Source organism: Bos javanicus, chromosome 2 (genome assembly GCF_032452875.1).
Source record: "Bos javanicus breed banteng chromosome 2, ARS-OSU_banteng_1.0, whole genome shotgun sequence".
In the NCBI taxonomy this organism is placed as follows: Eukaryota; Metazoa; Chordata; class Mammalia; order Artiodactyla; family Bovidae; genus Bos; species Bos javanicus.
In genome coordinates, this window is record NC_083869.1 from 94,710,776 (window position 1) to 94,731,818 (window position 21,043).

The following is a 21,043-nucleotide window of genomic DNA, read 5'->3' on the forward strand; positions in this document are numbered from 1 at the left end:
GTATTTTCATCAGATGTTTATTTGAAAAGATTCTAATTGAAGTATAAGACGATTTACAATATTATGTTAGTTCAGTTCAGTTCAGTCACTCAGTCGTGTCTGACTCTTTGCGACCCCATGAACACAGGCCTCCCTGTCTATCACCAACTCCCGGAGTTCACCCAAACCCATGTCCATTGAGTCGGTGATGCCATCCATCCATCTTATCCTCTGTTGTTCCCTTCTCCTCCTGCCCTCAATCTTTCCCAGCATCAGGGTCTTTTCAAATGAGTCAACTCTTCACATGAGGTGGCCAAAGTATTGGAGTTTCAGCTTCAGCATCAGTCCTTCCAATGAACACCCAGGACTGATCTCCTTTAGGATGGACTGGTTGGATCTCCTTGTAGTCCAAGGGACTCTCAAGAGTCTTCTCCAACACCACAGTTCAAAAGCATCAATTCTTTGGCGCTCAGCTTTCTTTATAGTCCAACTCTCACATCCATACATGACCACTGGAAAAACCATAGCATTGACTAGACGGACCTTTGTTGGCAAAGTGATGTGTCTGCTTTTTAATATGCTGTCTAGTTTGGTCATAACTTTCCTTCCAAGGAGTAACCGTCTTTTAATTTCATGGCAAATAGATGGGGAAAGTGGAAACAGTGGCTGACTTTATTTTTGGGGGCTCCAAAATCGCTGCAGATGGTGATTGCAGCCATGAAATTAAAATTAAAATGTTAATGTATAGCATATTGATTCAGTATTTTTGCAGATTATATTTCATTATAGGTTGTTAATGAGTATAATTCTCTGTGCTACATGGTATATCCCTGCAGCCTATTTTATTATATAGAAGTTTGTATTTGTTAATCCCATACACCTAATTTATTCCTCCCCATTTTCCTCTCCACTTTGGTAACCATAAGCTTTTTTGGAAAAAATATGTGAGTCTGTTTCTCTTTGATACATATATTTGTATTATTTTTTAAATTCCACATATATGATATCATATAATATTTGTTGTTTCAGGCTCCATTTATTTCTCCTCCAATATTTATGATTTCTTTCCTTCTACTAACTTTGGGTTTTATCTGTTCTTTTTTTTCCTAGTTCTTTTAGGTTTAAGGTTGTTTATTTGGTGGGAGTCTTCTCAACCCAGGTGGGTGGCATGTTTCTCCCTCACCTGGCCATCCCGTGCCTGCTCTGCAGGACTCAGCCCGTATACTTTTAAATCTAGATCTTTTTTATTTCTCCCAGTTACCTTTTAATTTTCAAAACTTTGGTGTGGTGTATGAATCTTTTTTTTTTTCCAATTTTGAAATTTAAGTAGAAGATCCTGAGGATGAAGAGGGGTGAATTCATTGAGGGATATACACTTGAAGTGGCAGCGTCCTTTTTTTTGTCTTTACAATTTGTTTGAAAAAAAATTATAAGTGTATAACAATATATAAATTATATATTAAAATTCAAACACATAGCATTGGGATTCTGGAAGAGTTAGAATCCCATGGGCTGTAGTCCATGGGGTTGCTAGGAGTCGGATACGACTGAGTGACTTTGCTTTCACTTTTCACTTTCATCCATTGGAGAAGGAAATGGCAACCCACTCCAGTGTTCTTGCCTGGAGAGTCCCAGGGACGGGGGAGCCTGATGGGCTGCCGTCTATGGGGTTGCACAGAGTCCGACACAACTGAAGCGACTTAGCAGCAGCAGCAATCTCTTGTCACTTTCCGAGCAATTTTTGATGATATTATGAATAAGAGGTTCTTTTCCTTCCTTAAATTTTGTTACAAAGTCCTCTCTAATAACTTGAAGGATCCTGTGAGTGTGTGTGTGTGCGTGCACATGTGTGTTCATATGTGTGTTTTTTCTTAACTAGGAGTGGTAGGAGAGAGGGCAAACCTCATATGGGAGAAGACTGTGACATAGGTTAAATCTATTGTAATCAATAATCAATGAATGTTGAAGGAGCATTGTTTTCCTCAGCAGCTAAGTGCCTGTTCTGCATTCTGACCAGAAGCTTCTGGGAACGCTAGTGTTTGGGTAGTAGTTTCCTTTAGGCTAGTTATTTGGCACCACAGGACACTTGCTCCTCTTACAGCTACAATGCGATGAGGGAAAGAGCTATGGCTATCAAAATACTTATCTCTAGGATATCAACTATCTAGAAGTCATTTGTCAGATTTACTTATGGATGTTCAAGTCAGAGATGTTGAGTAATTTTCTTTACAAAAAACAAAAGTGAAAGCAAAACTTTTAGAAATTTAAGATAAGAGAAAAATAAATTTCCTTGTTTGTTGTAGAAAAACTTGAAGCTATGGACAAAGTTAAAATCATCCAGAAATAACAGTTTTGGTATTTTGGTGTATATTTTTCCAGATACATTTTAATGAGATGATTCTGTAAATAGTGTATGGAGGATTGTTTTTTGACTAGTTTTCTCACCACTAAATACATTGTAATCATCTTTTCTTGACACAGTTTTGAATAAGGTACTTTTTTTTTTTTAGGCCTCGATGGGCAGCATGCAGGAGCTTAGTCCCCTGACAGGGATTGAACCTGTGCCCTTACATTAGAAGCGTGGAATTTTAACCACTAGACCACCAGGGAAGTCCCTGAACAACATTTTTTAATGGTCTTGCTGTACTCCATTGCATACATGGTCACATGTTTATTTAAATAATTCTAGATATATTAGATGGTTTTCAGTTTATTTTTTGCAAGTATGTAAAAACTCTGCAACTACTATTCCTGTGGATAAAGCTTTTGAATATTCATGATTATTTTCTTGAGATAAATTCCTAGAAATAAAACTGTTGGAACACAATAAAACTGTTGGAACACAGCCTACGTGCATTTTTAATAAGTGCTTTTCCTAATGTAGACAAACTGGTTTTATAATTAGTTGCTCTACCAAAAAGTGCAGCAGAGATTTAACATATGGCTTTTTCTTAAATTGTTCCATAATAAAAAGCTGAGGCTAATTTTTGTGCTATCATGTTGTGAAAGGCAATTCTGTTGAGGATAAAAGAGCAATATAGTACAGATAGGCTTATTTCTGGCAGTCTGTCTATTATACTGTCTCTCTAACCCCATAGAATATAAGTTCCATGAAAAGAAGGAATTTTTTTCTGGTTTCTTTAATACTGTATTTTCAATGCCTGTATCTAACACAGAGTAGGCATTCAATAAATGTTGAAAAAATAAATTAATAACTCTGGACTTTTTGGGCTTCCCTGATAGCTCAGTTAGTACAGAATCTGCCTGCAATGCAGGAGACCCCAGTTTAATTCCTGGATTGAGAAGATCCACTGGAGAAGGGATAGGCTACCCACGCCAGTATTCCTGGGCTTCCCTTGTGGCTCAGCTGGTAAAGAATCTGCCTGCAATGTGAGAGATGTCGGTTCGATCCCTGGGTTGGGAAGATCCCCTGGAGAAGGGAAAGGCTACCCACTCCAGTATTCTGGCCTGGAGAATTCCATGGATTGTATAGTCCATGGGGTCACAAAAGTCAGACATGACTGAGTGACTTTCACTCACTGGACTTTTTATAGGTACATATTGAAGTCATTGCTGCTGCTGCTAAGTCGCTTCAGTCATGTCCGACTCTGTGCGACCCCATAGATGGCAACCCACCAGGCTCCCCCGTCCCTGGGATTCTCCAGGCAAGAACACTGGAGTGGGCTGCCATTTCCTTCTCCAATGCATGAAAGTAAAAAGTGAAAGTGAAGTTGCTCAGTGGTGCCCGACTCTTAGCGACCCCATGGACTGCAGCCTACCAGGCTCCTCCATCCGTGGGATTTTCCAGGCAAGAGTACTGGAGTGGGGTGCCATTGTCTTCTTGATTGAGTCATTAACAAGTGCTTAAACTGCATGGGTGTTAAGTAGAGGCCCATTGGCAGGGTAATATTGAGGTAGGAAATGTAAATTATTTAATTGATAAGAAAAATTTAATTATTGCATATATTCCAAGAAAAAACATGAATAGAGTTAGAAATGAAACTAGAGACTTATTGTGAAACATTCCTGTCAAACAAAAATGCCTGTAAAATAGGGAGGGAGCAAGAGTAGGCAGAAAAGTTCTTCAGATGTAGTACATGTCTGATAGCTATGAAAGGAGAAGGGGAAAAGAAAGAGGGTTGGGTGGGGAGAGTTGCAGACTTGTACAGTCTGATAAAGTCTTGGCCAGCCAGAAGGGAGCTCCAGTGACCCATAGAAGAGTTCCACATTGGGTAGCAATGGCTCGGTGGTTGGCTGAGGGTTGTCTGAGAGACTCATGGGCTCAGCTCAAATACTTAGTGGATCCTGAAGATTCTGCAGCTAGAGATGATAAGTTAACTGCACTCCTGGTTGCTGACCAGTGAATTCCTCTTAGAGCCAGGAGGTGTATCTCCTTGGTTACCACAGTCCTTACCTTGAGCTGTGCAAATCCTCCTCTTCATGCACATTTTTGAGAACACCTTCATCAAGGTTTGTTATGGACTATTGCCTTTACGCTTACACCTTCATAAGCCATGTCACTGCTGTTTCAGACTCATTGCTGTTTGGATGGTACTGTGTGTATTATGACCAGTGAATCCCATGGTCATGAGCTCATTACTGTACTTCCTTTGCTGTGAGGTAGGTTGGATGCTATGTTGTGTGTGGTTTTATGGTTGCAGATTGGTCCCTCTAAGCCCTCAGATCAGGGATGTTGGCAGGAGAAGTGGAGGCAGAAAAGACATTCCCTTTACTTGAAACAAGTATCTGTTCTTGAGAGAACGAATCACTGGCTTTTCGAGGACATAGCGGGTCCAGAGTAGTCAACTGGCCACCAAGTGGTTGTTAATAGTTGGTTTCATTAAGAAATAGTGCCCAATCATGGGTTCAACATTGGTCTCTATTGTTGGCAGTTTAGACATTCAGAGATAGCAGAACCTCAATTGGCCTTGGTAAGTAAAAGTTCTTGCTCTTGGGACCATGGGCAGGCTCTGTCCCTGACATGGTGGTTACTCTATTTGTATGTCCATCTTTCCTGTTCTCAAGTGATTAATGATGAAAGCTATCTAATGTCACCATTTTATCTATGCTGTTGTTTATTGCCTCCATGCTTTCTGGTGGACCTTAACATTTGACATAAAAGTTTTTACACTTTGTACCCATCACCATCTGTCCATCCACTTGCCTCTTCTCCAGAACTCTTTTCTCCAGTCACTCAGAATTTTCCTCTTAACCCCTTGACCAGCCTATCAGGCCATTCTTTTTTTTTTTTTTTTTCAATTTATTTGGCTGTGCCAGACTTTCACTGTGACATGCAAACTCTTATTTTTGGCATGTGAGATCTATTTCCCTGACTAGGGATGGAGCCTAAGCCCCCTGCACTGGGAGCTTGGAGTCTTAGCCATTGGATTACCACCGAAGTCCCTATCAGGCCATTCTTTACTGCTTATGATTTTGTATGTATTCTCACCTTGGACCATTTCTCCTTCCACACAAGTGAGTGATCAGGTGTGCCAGGTGAGGCTCCTGTCATTGTAAAGATTTTTTTTCTCACCACTGTCTTTCAAAGTCACCCCTGGATGGGATGTAATGCAGCTTCCATTTATGTTCAGCTTTCACCAATATTCAGAGCCAATCCATCTATGAACCTAGCTCAGGTTTTCTCCTCGTGATTCAGCTGTTCATGTGGGACCCTCCACATCACCATGACGTGTAAGCTAAAGGAGGAACATTGGTGCAACCAAGGAAGGCAAATCGGAGTCTGGACTACTTCCCCGTGCAGCTCACACATGCTTTCTTGTCTTGCATAAGCTTGATCTCAGGCCTATCTTTTCAACCTTCTGCTCTTGCTGGGCAGTTATGTGCCTGGTCTTTACCATTTCAGGGACCCATTATTGCCACTGCTGTCTCTGAGCCTTTCTGCCTGGCTCTCCTACTGCATTTCCTTTTTTTGTATTTCTTTTTCTTAGGTCTTATGGCTTAATTTCTACATTATTATGCAAGTCCAACCAAGTCAATTTTTTTACATACATTAAAAACTTTACCTTTATGCACCCCACCAAGAAGATATCTAACAGTGAATCACAGACATGGGGCTAAGATTCAAGACAGAAGAAGCTAAGTCACAATATTGAAGAGAAACAGAGGGTCAGAGGAATCTAGGAAAGGTCAGAATCCAAAGGCAAGCAAGCACTCGACTATAAATCAGGGAGCACTGTTACCTCTGTAAGCGCCCCAGCACTCAGAGATCAGAAATATGTCAGGGGGCTCCTGTGTAGGGTCAGAAGGTTTAATTAAAATCCTGGCTCAGTTAGGTATACCTACATAGCTAGAGGCAAGTAATTAAATCTTTCTCAGGCTCATATTCCTCATATTAAGTAGGGGTAATAGCACACCTTTGCAGGTCTTTGTGAAGATTAAGTGAGTAAATGAGTTCTAAGTGCTCCCTACTGCATTTCTGACGGCCCTTGTGAATAGTGTGTCCTCCCGGTTCTCCTGTGGAATATTATTCTCTGGTTGTCTTCTGGCCCCACACATATATTCATTCCAGCATGTTCAATTCCCTGAGGCTTTAAATGACTTTTACCACTGCTTTTCAGGGCAACTCATGCATTTAAATTTACTTAGCATGGCTCATTGCTTTCTCCAGGTGTTTAAAGTCACCCTACCAGTGAGTTTCTATCATCTCTTTGGGTCCTTGCCAGGGTGCTAAATCTTGTATTCTGAGACAGTGTCTCTTAAGTCAGTAAACTCTTGCTTGTACGGGAATTGATCAAGCACACTCAAAAATCCAGCCCTTTGACTTCTACCTGTATATCTTAGCTAATCCTTGCCGGTCCTTTAGGTTATAATCTCTTCTTCCCTTATTATTTCCAACATGTTTCCAGGGATTTCACCCTAGTTATTGATCAGACAGCTGAGGGGGTGGAAACAGCTTCTGAGATGGGGTGTTGGTTGACACGCAAAGGGAGACATCTCCATAGTGTCTTTCTCATAGAGGAGGTGCTCACTCAGAAGGGAGCCTCATGGAGGAAATGGTAAGTCTTCATAGGGAGGGATAGGTAGTCTGTGAAGGCTTAGTCTACAGAGCCAAAGTCTTATGGGAGAATTCATTTTTATCCCATATTTTAAAGTCCTGTATTTTCTAGCCAGAGCCCTGATCTTAGTAAAACAGACTTGCCTTGGCTGAGTATTCAATAGTCTTTGAAGACTGGCTATCCTAAATTGGCTCCACAGCTGTGTCTGTTCTCTAATTGTGGGAGATACATCTCTTTGGAAGCTGTTTTTTGTCTCACCTGCTTAGCTTTAAAATAGTGGCTTCAGTTTCTCATTGCCCCTTTATATCCTACAATAATAACCAGCCAGTTCCATTGTCCTTGTGTGTATGGTTCACCCACAAATGCCTGAATTAATGCACTGGCCAGAGAAGTCTCCTGCATCAGAACACTCTCCTGGGTCACCACTGGTAAAAGTTTAGTGAATAGCGTCACCTTTTGCTGGGAACTATCCCTGCCACTGGGGCAAAGGGTCCTCATTTGCAGCTGGGCAGTGAGTAACCTAATCCTGAAAGTCCCTTTTGCTATCCACTGTTTTGGACCACTCTCAGGATCAACTGACTGAGTTTGAATCCTCTGGGAAAAAGATGTCAAGTCCAAGTTGGTAGTGAAAGTGATGGGAGTGACTCTGTGAGATATAAACAGAAATAGAAACAGGCAGGTAAAAAGAGGGAGATGAATTAAGTAGGAAAGGGCTAACCCTCAATGGAGGGCTCTGGCATAAGGACTGTGGACAGAGGGGTCCCATGTTGGGAGGTGACCAGTCCCTTGCATACCTGCCATGTGCAGTCATTGGCTTGGGGTTGCCAGGCAGAGTGTGGGAAATCCTGAAGATGTTGTAGTTCGAGGCTGTCAGCTAACTTGAGCTGAGCTTGAGCTGACTGACAAATCCATATGGCACACATCTACAGCTGCCATATTACATCAGTTATTTATATATAAACCCAGGTGTGGTAGATTGATAATAACTCACAAGTGTCCTTATTAGGAAAGAGGAAGATCACACACACACATACGGTAAAGTGACATGAAGATAGAGTCAGAGTTTGGAGTAATATGACCAAGGAACACCAGCAGCCATCAAGACTAGAAGAGACAAAGATGAATTCTCCCCAGAAATCCCAGAGGGACCACAGCCCTACTGACACCTTGATTTCAGACTTTGGGCCCCGAGAATTGTGAGAATAAATTTCTGATGCTTTAAGTTACAATTCTGTGGTTGTTACAGAAGCTCTAGGAAACTAATGCACCAGGTTCATAATTTCTTTTTTAATGTAATTTTTAGTTGAGATTTAATTCACATGCCATAAAATTTCCCTTTTAGAAATATATAATTGAGCGATTTTCTAGTATAATCACAAAGTTGTACAACCTTTATCACTCTCTAATTTTAGAACATTTTCACCATCCCCAAAAGAAACACATACTTGTTAGCAGCAATTTCCCAATTTCCTTTACCCCATTCCTTAGCAGTCACTCATCTATTTTATGAATCTAATAGATTTGCTTGTTCTGAACCTTTCATACAGATGGAATCTTGCAATGTGTGGCCTCTGGCTTCTTTTGATCTGGCTTCTTTTGTTTGGCATCATGTTTTCAAGATTCATCCTTATTGTTGCAATCATCAGTACTTCATTCCTTTTTATGGCCAAATAACATATCTCTTTCAGGACTCAATCTGTGGCTTTGGTTGAATTATGAAAAAAAATGGCCTTAAATAGATGTCAAGTGGAATAAACAAGAAGTATATTAAAAGTCTTGTCAGGTAATTGTGGACATTTGTCTTTGAAATTACATTGAAACTTGACAAGCGGTAGTTTCTCAAAGAATAGTTGCAATGTGAAATCTAAAATCATACCAGTGATCATTTTATACTTTGTTACTTCAAGGTCCCTTGGTTTGTTTTGCATTTTGAATGACTCTTTAACCCTTGCATGATTTTGTAACTTACTATGCATTGATCATTTGGGAAAATGCCATTTCACTGAGATATGCAGATCTTCTAAATGCTGACACATATTATACAATATCAAAAAATTATTTATATTACTGCTAATTGTATCAGAAAGTTCTTAAAGTATTGGCAAACTGTTAAGTTCACAGTGTTGGATACAGTTTTCTAAAATTCTAATTTTCAAGTGAAAAAGCTTGCATTTTATCATTGGTAACAATACTGTCAGTTGTTTTCCTTAAAGTTAAAGGTTCATTTTGTTTATTTTCAATAAAGTGTCTGCCAAACATACAAATCTGAATAAGCATACCTTGCTCTTTTTTGTTTTTTCAAGAAAAATGAGGTTACAGGAAAAAGTCTAGTTCACAAATCAACTGTGCAAATTCTCTTCCTGGAGACTTTAGTTTTAGTTTAGTGCACAATAGTTCTTTTAAATTTTATTTGATTTATTTTTTATTGAGTTATGGTTGGTTTACAATATTACATAAGTTTCAGGTGTAATACTCAGGAGATTTTTGCGTACTTACCATTTCATTTTATGGAATATTTAAAAGACATGTACCTAACCACCCAGGTAGACTATAACTAATAAATTTTACTGATTCATCAAGGACATTCTTAAATGAACCTGTTCTTCCCCTCAGTAAGCACATTTTGGTAAAGACTATAATAACCATTGGTACAGCACCACTATTTTATTATGTACTTACGTTCCAGCACTTTCAATCACTATCGTTTTGTTCTATCAATAGAAATGTTAACTTGATGAGGCAAGCCCCTCAAATGATGTCTTAGTAATATTGCAAAATTAATTTTTTATCTTATGATCCCCTGAAAGGGTAGGCTTCCCTGGTGGCTCAGATGGTAAAGAATCTGCCCGAAATGTGGGAGACCTGGGTTCAGTCCTTGAGTTGGAAAGATCCCCTGGAGAAGGAATGGCTACCTACCCCAGTATTCTGGCCTGGAGAATTTCATGGGCAGAGGAGCCTGGCAGGCTACAGTCCATGGGATTGCGAAGAGTTGGACATGACTGAGTGACTTTCACTTTCCTGGAAGAGTATCCCTGATCCCCAGCAGTCCATGGGTCATGCTGTGAGAACAGCTGACTTAGATCATCTTGTGTTCTGAGTGCAATGCTGCTAGGAGCTTTAAGCACCCCATTATCTCAGCTAAGAAGCCTTGATTAGCAGTGAAGATAGATGCGAAACAAAGAAGCTTTGACTTGTTTAATCTACCAACTGTTTATCATCTGGCTTGTTTGCTTATTTATTTATATCACTTGGCTCATATGATTTTTATTATAAACTATAGCAGTGTACTCATCAATGCAATTTTATAAATATTTATATGGTATTAAATAGGTTGATGAGATAAAATAACCTTTCAGCTTGACAAATGAAGCTGTTCAGTTTCTATAGAGCTCTAAGTCCTCCAAAGATAAAAGTCACTTATAAGAGCAAAGAACAGGGACAGAAATCGATTCTGGTATCTCATGTGGGCAAAATCAATTTTCATGTTTCAAAATTATCGTTACACCAGAATCTAAAAGATGTCATTTTCAATATGAATTCTGTTTCTGTGAGTTGTTCAAAATGGATACCATTTACTGGTTAGTAATTTCACAGAACAAGGAAGTTTCTGTATTTTTTTTTTTTTTAGCATATGTTTCAATTCAGGTCAGTTTCAGGGTAAAGCATCAACAAGATCAAAAAGCAGTTATGTGGGCAGAAGTTATACTATAAACGTTTTTATTATGGTCATGAAGATATACAAAAGGAGAATTTCAGGGTGTCTTCAAGTGCTACGAAAGGGCTTGCTTTATTTTAGTAGTAGCCAGTTAGAAAAAACTAGAAATCTATAGATAATGATACTTTAAGGGAACTAAGATGTGATATGCAGTTGCCTTGAGAAGAGAAATCAGAAGGTTTGACTAAATATCTGCTAGGATTTCTTCTAGATAAAGTGCTCCTTGTCAGGAACTTGTTTGAAATAGTAACCCTAAAAATAGTGATACAGCTCATTGTTTCAGACAACACTTATTTATTATGTTTTTTTAAATGGGCTTACTATATTCCAGGCACAATGCATTTGATCTGATAGAAAATTATGAATGTGTGTCAAATCTGAGTGTTGGAGTAAGCCATAAGTTTGACAGTAGTTCAGTAATATAGAGATATGATACAGGAAAGGGGAAGCATGCTGCAAGCTCGAATGCCCACTTAGTCTTCCACTCCCTATTTATCTACTTTCACTCTGAGTAACTTGCACTTATACTCTTTTAGTCTTCCACCCTCTGAGTAGATCCCAGGTGTTACACATCTCCTTCCATCCCACTTCACTCATTTATCCAACAAATATTTATTAGTCACTGCTTGTGTGCCAGGTGCTCTGCTAAGCACTAAGGATGCAGCCATGAACAAGGCACATGGGCCCATGTGGCACTTAAAGTCTATTTGGAGACAAAATTAGACACACAGTTGGATAACTAACAAGCACAGTTGTGATAAGCAAGAGAACTGACCTAGACATGTGATTTGGGACTTACTTACCCTCTGTCTTATGTACAGTCAGGCAGCCAGAATCACCAGGATGATGATCAATTGTGCAAATCCAAGGACCGAGGGGTATATGGAGCCATGTTATGGTGACCAGATTTGCCTGGGACTTGACATTTCTGGCACATGGGTCTGTTAGTGTAAACCCAGGTAAACCACGATCATCCCAAGCTATCCCTATCCTGGGACATTTTCTATCAAGTGGAAGGTCAGAGGCTCCTTTGGAATTGATGGACCTTAAAGACAGTGCCTGTAGTGACACAGAATTTCCCCTTCTTGCCATTTAAAGTGGGGGGAGTGGGTGGGATGCAAAGGGTTAGACTGGAAAATGTATAAGCTTGGTCACAGCAGGTGAGTCCCAAGGGCAGGTCTCCTCTGCCAGTGCAGAACATTGTTTAGTGTGACACTGGAAATTTCCAGTGGTTCCAAGCTCAGTAAATATTCTTCAGTTACAGAGGTAAGTGTGCTTAAGTGATTTTACTATGGTTACAGAGCTAGTTGAGAGAATAGGTGATGCAAGTCTGGTTTCCATGGAAACAGACTCTGAGATGATGATTCAGTTGCCAATGATTTATTAGAGCTTGCTCTTGGGAGCAAGGAAAGCAGGACTGGGGAGAGAGAGGTTGAATTGTGATGTGTTTAGCCAGGAAACTCTAAAGTGGGGATGGGCCTTCAGAGATGTGTGGGTTGAGGCAAGAGGTCTGGGTCCATGGGTCACTGTATGTAGACTGACCCTGGGAAGGAGCATAACCTTTTGACTGAGAGTACTTTCTTTCATTCAGCTGGGGCAGTGAGTACTTAGTTCTAAACACTAGATTGAGTGGCACATATTCTAGATACCAGGTCTTTGAGTTTCTGTTCAATGTTTCCATGATACCATGTGTCAGCACTTAATCAAGAATCGCCTGTTTCTTTCGACTGTTGACTTAGGAGGTAATAAAAAAAATTTCCTGTCTTCAGAAAGAAGCTGACTGATATGTAAAATCATAAAGTTGTTAATAATGAATGAATCTGTAGATGCAAATGGGATACAATTACTGTATTGTGCTTTCAGTGAAAAGACAGTGATTATTTCAGGTGGAAGCTGACTTTTAAAATATAAACTGTGATATACTCATGAACAAATAATCAGAATTTTTTTTACAATTCCAGCATCTACCGAAACAACATGTGAGGTGACATTTTCCTACCAGCTTAGAAAGTATTCTGTGGACATCTAAGAAATTTCAACAGTAAGTTAACAGAAGAAATTGGGGAAATGTGTCTAAAAACTTAATTTTCTTTAAAGATTTTTTTTTTGATGTGAGAAATTTTTAAAGTCTACTGAATTTGTCACAATACTGCTTCTGTTTTATATTTTGGACATATTTTTTGGTTGCAAGGCATGTGTGATCTTAGCTCCCTGGCCAAGGATGGAATCCATGCCCTTACACTGGAAGGCAAAGTCTTAACCACTGGACCACCAAGGAAGTCCCTAAAAACTTAATTTTAAAAGATTCCATCAATTCTTTTTTTAAGTAATAAGTCTTTAAGTCAAGTTTTCAGACTTTATTCAATTTCTTGCTATATGTCAATATTCAGTTCAGTTCAGTCGCTCAGTCGTGTCCTACTCTTTGCGACCCCATGAATCGCAGCATGCCAGGCCTCCCTGTCCATCACCACCTCCCAGAGTTCACTCAGACTCACGTCCATCGAGTCAGTGATGCCATCCAGCCATCTCATCCTCTGTCGTCCCCTTCTCCTCCTGCCCCCAATCCCTCCCAGCATCAGGGTCTTTTCCAATGAGTCAACTCTTCGCATGAGGTGGCCAAAGTACTGGAGTTTCAGCTTTAGCATCATTCCTTCCATAGAAATCCCAGGGCTGATCTCCTTCAGAATGGACTGGTTGGATCTCCTTGCAGGCCAAGGGACTCTCAAGAGTCTTCTCCAACACCACAGTTCAAAAGCATCAATTCTCCGGCACTCAGCCTTCTTCACAGTCCAACTCTCACATCCATACATGACCACAGGAAAAACCATAGCCTTGACTAGACAGACCTTTGTTGGCAAAGTAATGGCTCTGCTTTTGAATATGCTATCTAGGTTGGACATAACTTTCCTTCCAAGGAGTAAGCGTCTTTTAATTTCATGGCTGCAGTCACCATCTGCAGTGGTTTTGGAGCCCCCCAAAATAAAGTCTGACACTGTTTCCACTGTTTCCCCATCTATTTCCCATAAAGTGATGGGACCGGATGCCATGATCTTCATTTTCTGAATGTTGAGCTTTAAGCCAACTTTTTGACTCTCCACTTTCACTTTCATCAAGAAGCTTTTTAGTTCCTCTTCACTTTCTGCCATAAGGGTGGCTGCTGCTGCTGCTAAGTCACTTCAGTCATGTCCGACTCTGTGTGACCCCATAGATGGCAGCCCACCAGGCTCCTCCATCCCTGGGATTCTCCAGGCAAGAACACTGGAGTGGGGTGCCATTGCCTTCTCCAATAAGGGTGGTGTCACCTGCATATCTGAGGTTATTGATATTTCTCCCAGCAATCTTGATTCCAGCTTGTGTTTCTTCCAGTCCAGTGTTTCTCATGATGTACTCTGCATATTAGTTAAATAAGCAGGATGATAATATACAGCCTTGACGTACTCCCTTTCCTATTTGGAACCAGTCTGTTGTTCCATGTCCAGTTCTAACTGTTGCTTCCTGACCTGCATACAGATTTCTCAAGAGGCAGATCAGGTGGTCTGGTATTCCCATCTCTTTCAGAATTTCCCACAGTTTATTGTGATCCACACAGTCAAAGGCTTTGGCATAGTCAATAAAGTAGAAATAGCATAATGTAAAAAAAAAAAAGATCACCATGTTTCATTATATAAAATCAGTCCATTTAGAGTTGAGTTAATCATGAACAAAAAAGATAGATAACTGTTTTCTTGCCTCTAAATCTGCTATAGTGAAATTGTAGAATGGCAGCCTTTAAACACAGCTACATATTAGAACCACCAGGGGAATATTAAAAAATGCTCAGACTGCATCCCAGACATAATGCATTAGAATCTTGATGTGGTCCTATATGTAGCTTGTATTTTGGCCAAGCTCTGAAAGTAATTCAAAATTTACAGTTAACTGGGCACTAGGCCAGTACCCTGCTTTGCTTTGGGAAGGTTCTGCATGAGCGTACACCTTCAGTTGTGGGTTGTGTTTTGCTGTAGCTGACTTTTTTTTTTTTTTGTGGTAAAGCATATATAACATAAAATTTACCACTTGAACCAATTTTAAGTGTACAGTTCAGGAGCATTAAGTAGATTCTCATGGTTGTGGAGGTACCACCACAATCCATCTGCAGAAAATGTTCAACTTCCCCAACTGAAACATGAGACCCATTAAACAATAACTTCCAGTTCTCTTCTATCCCCAGCCCCCTAGCAACCACAGTTCTATTTTCTGTCTCGGTGGATTTGACTGTTCTAGGAACCTCATACCACTGGAATCATACAGTATCCTTTTGTGACGGGCTTAGTGTCTTCAAGGTTTATCCCTCTTATAGCATGTGTCAGAATTTCCCTTCTTTTAAAGGCTAAGTAATATTCTATTGAATCTATATACAGCATCGTAGATGGATACTCGGATTGCTTCCAACTTTTGCTATTGTTAATCATGCTGCTTGAAAATGGGACAATCTCATCATTTTAGCCAGAAAAGGGCTAATTTTTCCTTATTATCACTAAAACTTATTATTAAAAAAAAAAAACCATCCTAATGGGTGTATAGTGGGATCTCAATTTGATTTACTTTTCCCTACATGATTTCTATATGATTTGTGATGTAGAGCATTTTTTAAGTGCTTATTAGTTATTTCTCTTTGGAGAAATGTCTATTCCAATCAGTTTATATTTCAATAAATCCCATAGATTTATTGAAATATAATTGGCATATAAAAATGTACATATAGCACAATATTTTAAAACATATATACATTGTGAAATGATTACCATAATCAAGCTAATTGACAATTCCATCATTTCTCATAGTTCTCATTGTATAGGAACTTGACCTGGTGGCAAGTTGCCTGGTGGCCTGGTGGCCGCTGCTAAGTCGCTTCAGTCATGTCCGACTCTGTGCGATTCCACTGATGGCAGCCCTCCAGGCTCCTCCATCCCTGGGATTCTCCAGGCAAGAACACTGGAGTGGGTTGCCATTTCCTTCTCCAATGCACGAAAGGGAAAAGGGAAAGTGAAGTCGCTCAGTCGTGTCCGACTCCTAGAGACCCCATGGACTGCAGCCTACTAGACTCCTCCATCCATGGGATTTTCCAGGCAAGAGTACTGGAGTGGGGTGCCAGTGCCTTCTCCGTTGACCTGGTGGGCTACAGCCCAAAGGGTCACAAAGAGTCAGAGATGAGCAACTAAGCATGCACCAGACATTAAGTACAAATACTTACATTTTCCCAGGGACCTTCCAGAGAATATCTCATTTAATGGAAGGTTATAATAGTGAGGATTTCAGGTCCTATGTCAAGCCAGAAGTGCAAAAATTTAGGGGCAAATGGACTTGTCTCTCAAATCACACTATCTAGTAGGTGATTGCTAGTTTTGGTTTTATGATAATTAGTCCCAAATCTGAACAACCAATGTCTTCCAGGAAGTTAGACTACTTATTTCTTTATGAGGTACTTTGAATAGAAGAGTTCACTGGGCTGAAGTAAAGCCAGTGAATTGGCAGGTGAGTAGAATTCTGCCTTACACGCAAGCCCCATTTTCTCTGACTAATCTCCCTACCCTCCCCGTTCTGTCCACCCCATTTCTCACTTGTTCTTACATCTGCTGGAACTGTTTTCAGAATTTATTGTTTGGGCGACTTATTTTGACATAACTGGCAGGTTGACTCATGTGAATGAGTTAAATTAATCATGGGTTAAAAGTTTGTCATTATGGTAGCACATTAGAGCTATCATAACTCCAATGTTGTCTTTGCATAAGTTTTCCTGCCTTGTCCTCAGCTGAACATCTCATTTTCAATTTAAATGAGAGGTTTCTGAATCTGTCTTTCCTATCTTGTTCACTGTTCTGGTTTAATTCACTATCTTCATTGCTAAGCTAATTGCAGTTAGAATGTTATTTCCTCTGTTTTAGAAGAGATAGAAAGTGCCTAGACTATGATTCAGAATTAAATAAGATAGTTTCTGTATCTATTTTACAGTAAACACAATTATAATCTTTTGGGCATATTAAGTGTTCTGTTTCTGGGGGTGTTAGGTTCAGAGCTTAAAGGAGCTCAGTTGTGATTTGTTGAGACAAACCTATAATAATTTGCCACATTGAAGAGCTTCTTAGTAGTGATTTGGAAGCTATCCTCTTCTTTGGGAATAAAACACATTGAGAGGACTTCCTGGTGGGCCACTGGTTAAGAATCTGCTTTTCAATACAAGGCATGCAGGTTCGATCCTCGGTTGGGGAACTAAGGTCCCACATGCTGCAGGGCAACTAAAGCCCTGCAACTAGAAAGCTAGTGCACCACAGTGAAGATCCAGCACAGCCAAAAACCCAAACACCCCCTGCCCCCCGCCACACACACACAAACAGAAGCAAATTGAAAATCTGATGGATATATGAGATGAAATATATAAAATGGACATATAAGCGGGACTTACGTTTATTCATCTTTGAATGCCTAGTATGTAAGTACTCACGAAATATTTGGCTGATTTAAAGGTGTTTCCCTTGTTTACCTCCCTTTATTTATCAGTCACCCACATAATTGGCATGATTTACTAGATACTGAAAGGTCCATTTGCTTTCCAGTTTTTGCCATGCTAGTTTGACATGGTATCTGAAATCTTTATTGTAATAACCATTCCCTGGAAGGTTTCTGAGAATATGCAAATATTAGCATTTTCTCTTAGTACTTTCTGCCATTTACCTCCCTAGTAAAATTGCTCACTGTTATTGGTGCTACTCTCACTTTGCCTATTCAAACCATTCATATCTCCTTCCAAAGAACTTTCTATAGCACAATATTTAACCAGATGGTGATTGTCTCTACCTCTGATATGATCCCATTTAACCTTGAAATAGGATTTAGTTATTTTTCACATTTCCTCAAAGACAAAGTTAATCACGGGCTTATTTTAAGGAGTCTTCCAAGATTGTTTCTTTTCAGGTTCTTTTCTAATAGACCCATTTGATACTTAGGCTTGTACCTCATTGGAACTTAGCTACAGGCCGTACCTATCTACGAGGAAGGCTGGGGAACACGGTCTGTATTTCAGGCAGCAATGTACTTGACTATAGATAAGGATCTCTACCAAAGAAGAAGGTGTGAATAACTATTTGCAGGTAGCCAACTGTCCTTGCCCTCGTGACTCCATACTGTCTTTCTGGTATTCTGTCTCACATAGCCTGTCTAGGAGGTGTACTGCTTGGGATGGCCTGATGAGCAGAAAAGCATATGACACGTGTAACTTTTCAGATGCCACATGGAAACCAAAAGCCAGCTGACGTCTCAGCCTTTCAATATGCTCTGCTTCCGTCACAGGGAATTTTCCTGTCCTGTTCCTTCCTGCTTGCCATGTTGAGGGCTCTGCCATCGCTGCAGATACCCTTGATGCTTGTTTTCTCCCTGTTTCCCAGCCTTACATCCTGCTTCTTCCTCTTTAAGGGTATGTTTTATTTTGCCACCATTGGCTTGTCCTCAGCTCTCTCTTTTATACGTCCCACAGTTACTTTGAAATTAACACCTCCAAAACAATTTTAGTCTTAGGGGTGGGGGTTGATGATGGGAGAGAGTAGGCAGGTGTGTATGTGGGGATGTTATTAGGTCTTCTTCCAGACTTACCTCCTCCGCCATACCCGTCATGATTGTTGTTCTTCTGTAAGAGACTCTCTTTAGTCACAAAACTTGGCTTGAATTCTGCCTAACAGCAATGCCAAGCATTACCTCAATTATTGTTAGTTACAATTGAATGAATGAATATTCCCCCATTTACTTTCTAGCATAAATTCTTTATTTCAGATGGTTGGGGTTTTTGACTTTCCCTTCCCTTTCATTTTCCAAGCTCAAAATCAGTAGTTTGTGGAATCTTTTCTACTTTTGTCATTTTTTTCTCTTCCTACTTCCCCACTTATCTGTGTCCATTCTTTCAATCAATATTTTACCTGATTCTCAAATAGTAGCTCAGTAACAACCAAGCACTTTATGCTGTCTTCCCTAACTCTTCAGTTCAGTCACTCAGTCGTGTCCAACTCTACGACCCCATGGGCTGCAGCATGCCAGGTTTCCCTGTCCTTCACCATCTCGTGGAGCTTGCTCAAACTCATGTCCATCAGTGATATCACCCAACCATCTAATCCTCTGTTGTCCCCTTCTCCTCCCGCCTTCAATCTTTCCCAGCGTCAGGGTCTTTTCCAATGTGTCAGTTCTTCCCATCAAGTGGCCAAAGTCTTGGAGTTTCAGCTTCAGCATCAGTCCTTCCAATGAATATTCAGGACTGATTTCCTTTAGGATTGGCGGTTGGATCTCCTTGCAGTCCAAGGGACTCTCAAGAGTGTTCTCCAATACCACATTTCAAAAGCATCAATTCTTTGGCAGTCAGCTTTCTTTATAGTCCAACTCTCACATCCATACACGACTACTGGAAAAACCATAGCTTTGACTAGACAGAACTTTGCTGGCAAAGTAATGTCTCTGCTGCTTAATATGCTGTTTAATATAGCTTCTCTTCCAAGGAGTAAGCATCTTTTAATTTCATGGCTGCAGTCACCATCTTCAGTGATTTTGGACCCCCCAAAATGATCTCTTTCATATTAGAATACTTTGAACATTGGTAGTTTGTATTACACACTCAAACAGTTGACTGTGTTGTATCATTTATCTACTTATTTCATGAGAATAATAGCTCCTCAATAACACTGTAAGATTTTAGAGAGTAGGAACTATGTGATTTATCAACCTCCTACCTACCCTGCTACCTTTCTTTCTTTTATCTGTCATCTATCTGTCTATCTATCTTCTATCCATCTGTCTATATTCTACTAAATATTTAGGGTAATATAGGAAAGATAGTTATCATCATATAAACATCAGTCACCTTGACAAACAAAACAGAGTGAAAATAACCTATAAAAGAAGAGATACTACACTTTAATGAATCATCGTGTTCATGCTCAGTTGCTCAGTCATGTCTGACTCTTTGTGACCCCATGGACTATAGACTTCCAGGCTCCTTTGTCCATGGGATTTTTCAAGCAAGAATACTGGAATGGGTTGCTATTTCCTACTCCAGGGGACCTTCCTGACCCTAGGGGATCAAACCCACATCTCCTGCATTGGCAAATGGATCCTTTACCATTGAGCCACCTGGGAAGCCCAATGAACATATAGAAGGACTATAATCCTGGTGATGAGATGACCTTTAGTCATCGTGATGCCACAGCAAGGGCAGTATGAGCAGCAGCGGATGAGCATGGCAGCTGTTGTGAAAGTTGCACCTGCTATTCATCACTTCACTGTGGTATAGTGGGGAGGCCCTGGTGCTGGTGCTACAGAAGCAGCAAGAGAACCATCACGGCCTCTCATGAGAAAACACAAGCCGCTAGAGGCTCTGCCTGGCCAACGGAGGAGATTAGAGGCACTTAAGGACCCTGCACATTTATTTGTGATGAGACACTCTGGAGTCTTCTTCATTGGCTCAGAATTTCCAGAAGATTCCAGAGTAATTGAGAAGGAGTAAGACTGATTCACCATTGCCTAATAACAATAATAATCCTGATGATGAGAATAGCTAGCACACTCTGATAATGGTGTGCTAGGTGCTGTTCTAAGGGCTTCACATACACATTAACTCAGGCCTACCACCATCCACTACCCAAACCCCCCAAAGCACCTATTGGCCATTGCTGGCCTCTTGAGACTGGGAGGGTGCTGAAGAGTGTGTGGGGAGCAGAGAGGAGCTGAGAATTGTCTTGGAGAGCAAGCCTGTGGATTAGGTCTTTTTTCTTCTGAATCTACTCTTTCTGCTAAATTTTGAAAATTGCTAAGCAAACCAGTTTTTTTTTTTTTTTGTTCAATAGTTCTCTCTCTCTTTATTCTAAATTAGGAAGTAATTTTCATTTGGAAATGCATTTCGGGGTTGCCCTGGAGAGCAAGAAGGATAACAGAGTAGTGGTGGGCAGTTATGACTCATAGGATGCATGATTTGTGCATCAGTGATTTCCAGAAGAGCAACAGGGTTAGACGAGGAACATAACAGGGAGCTGACAGATTTCACTTCTAGGGCTACAGGTAGAGTCTTCAATAGTAGCTGACCATTTCTGCTTCTATTCCTATCTTAGAAAAAACTGTTTATTAAGTAAAGGTTTCTCCACAGGCTACTGGGCAATTATCCATTGCTATCTGGTAAAGTGCAACACTTAGTGTGCTTTGGGGAGCAAAGTAGTTTTTGTATTTCACTATTTTGACACAATATTAAGCATTATCTTCCTGGTATTTGACAAAGAAATAGTCAAAAACCTTATTCTTCATCTAAGTAATTAAAACCAGAGTT

General features: G+C 40.2%; 1 long non-coding RNA gene across 1 annotated transcript in view; it reads left to right on the top strand.

The window, feature by feature from the left end:
* Positions 1–12,074: 12,074 nt before the first annotated feature.
* Positions 12,075–21,043, top strand: part of LOC133227720 (uncharacterized) — a 43,478-nt gene continuing 34,509 nt past the window's right edge. Inside the window, exons 1-2 of the long non-coding RNA XR_009729919.1 lie at positions 12,075–12,452; positions 12,672–12,751. This is a non-coding gene — a long non-coding RNA (uncharacterized LOC133227720). The remainder of the gene's footprint in view (positions 12,453–12,671; positions 12,752–21,043) is intronic.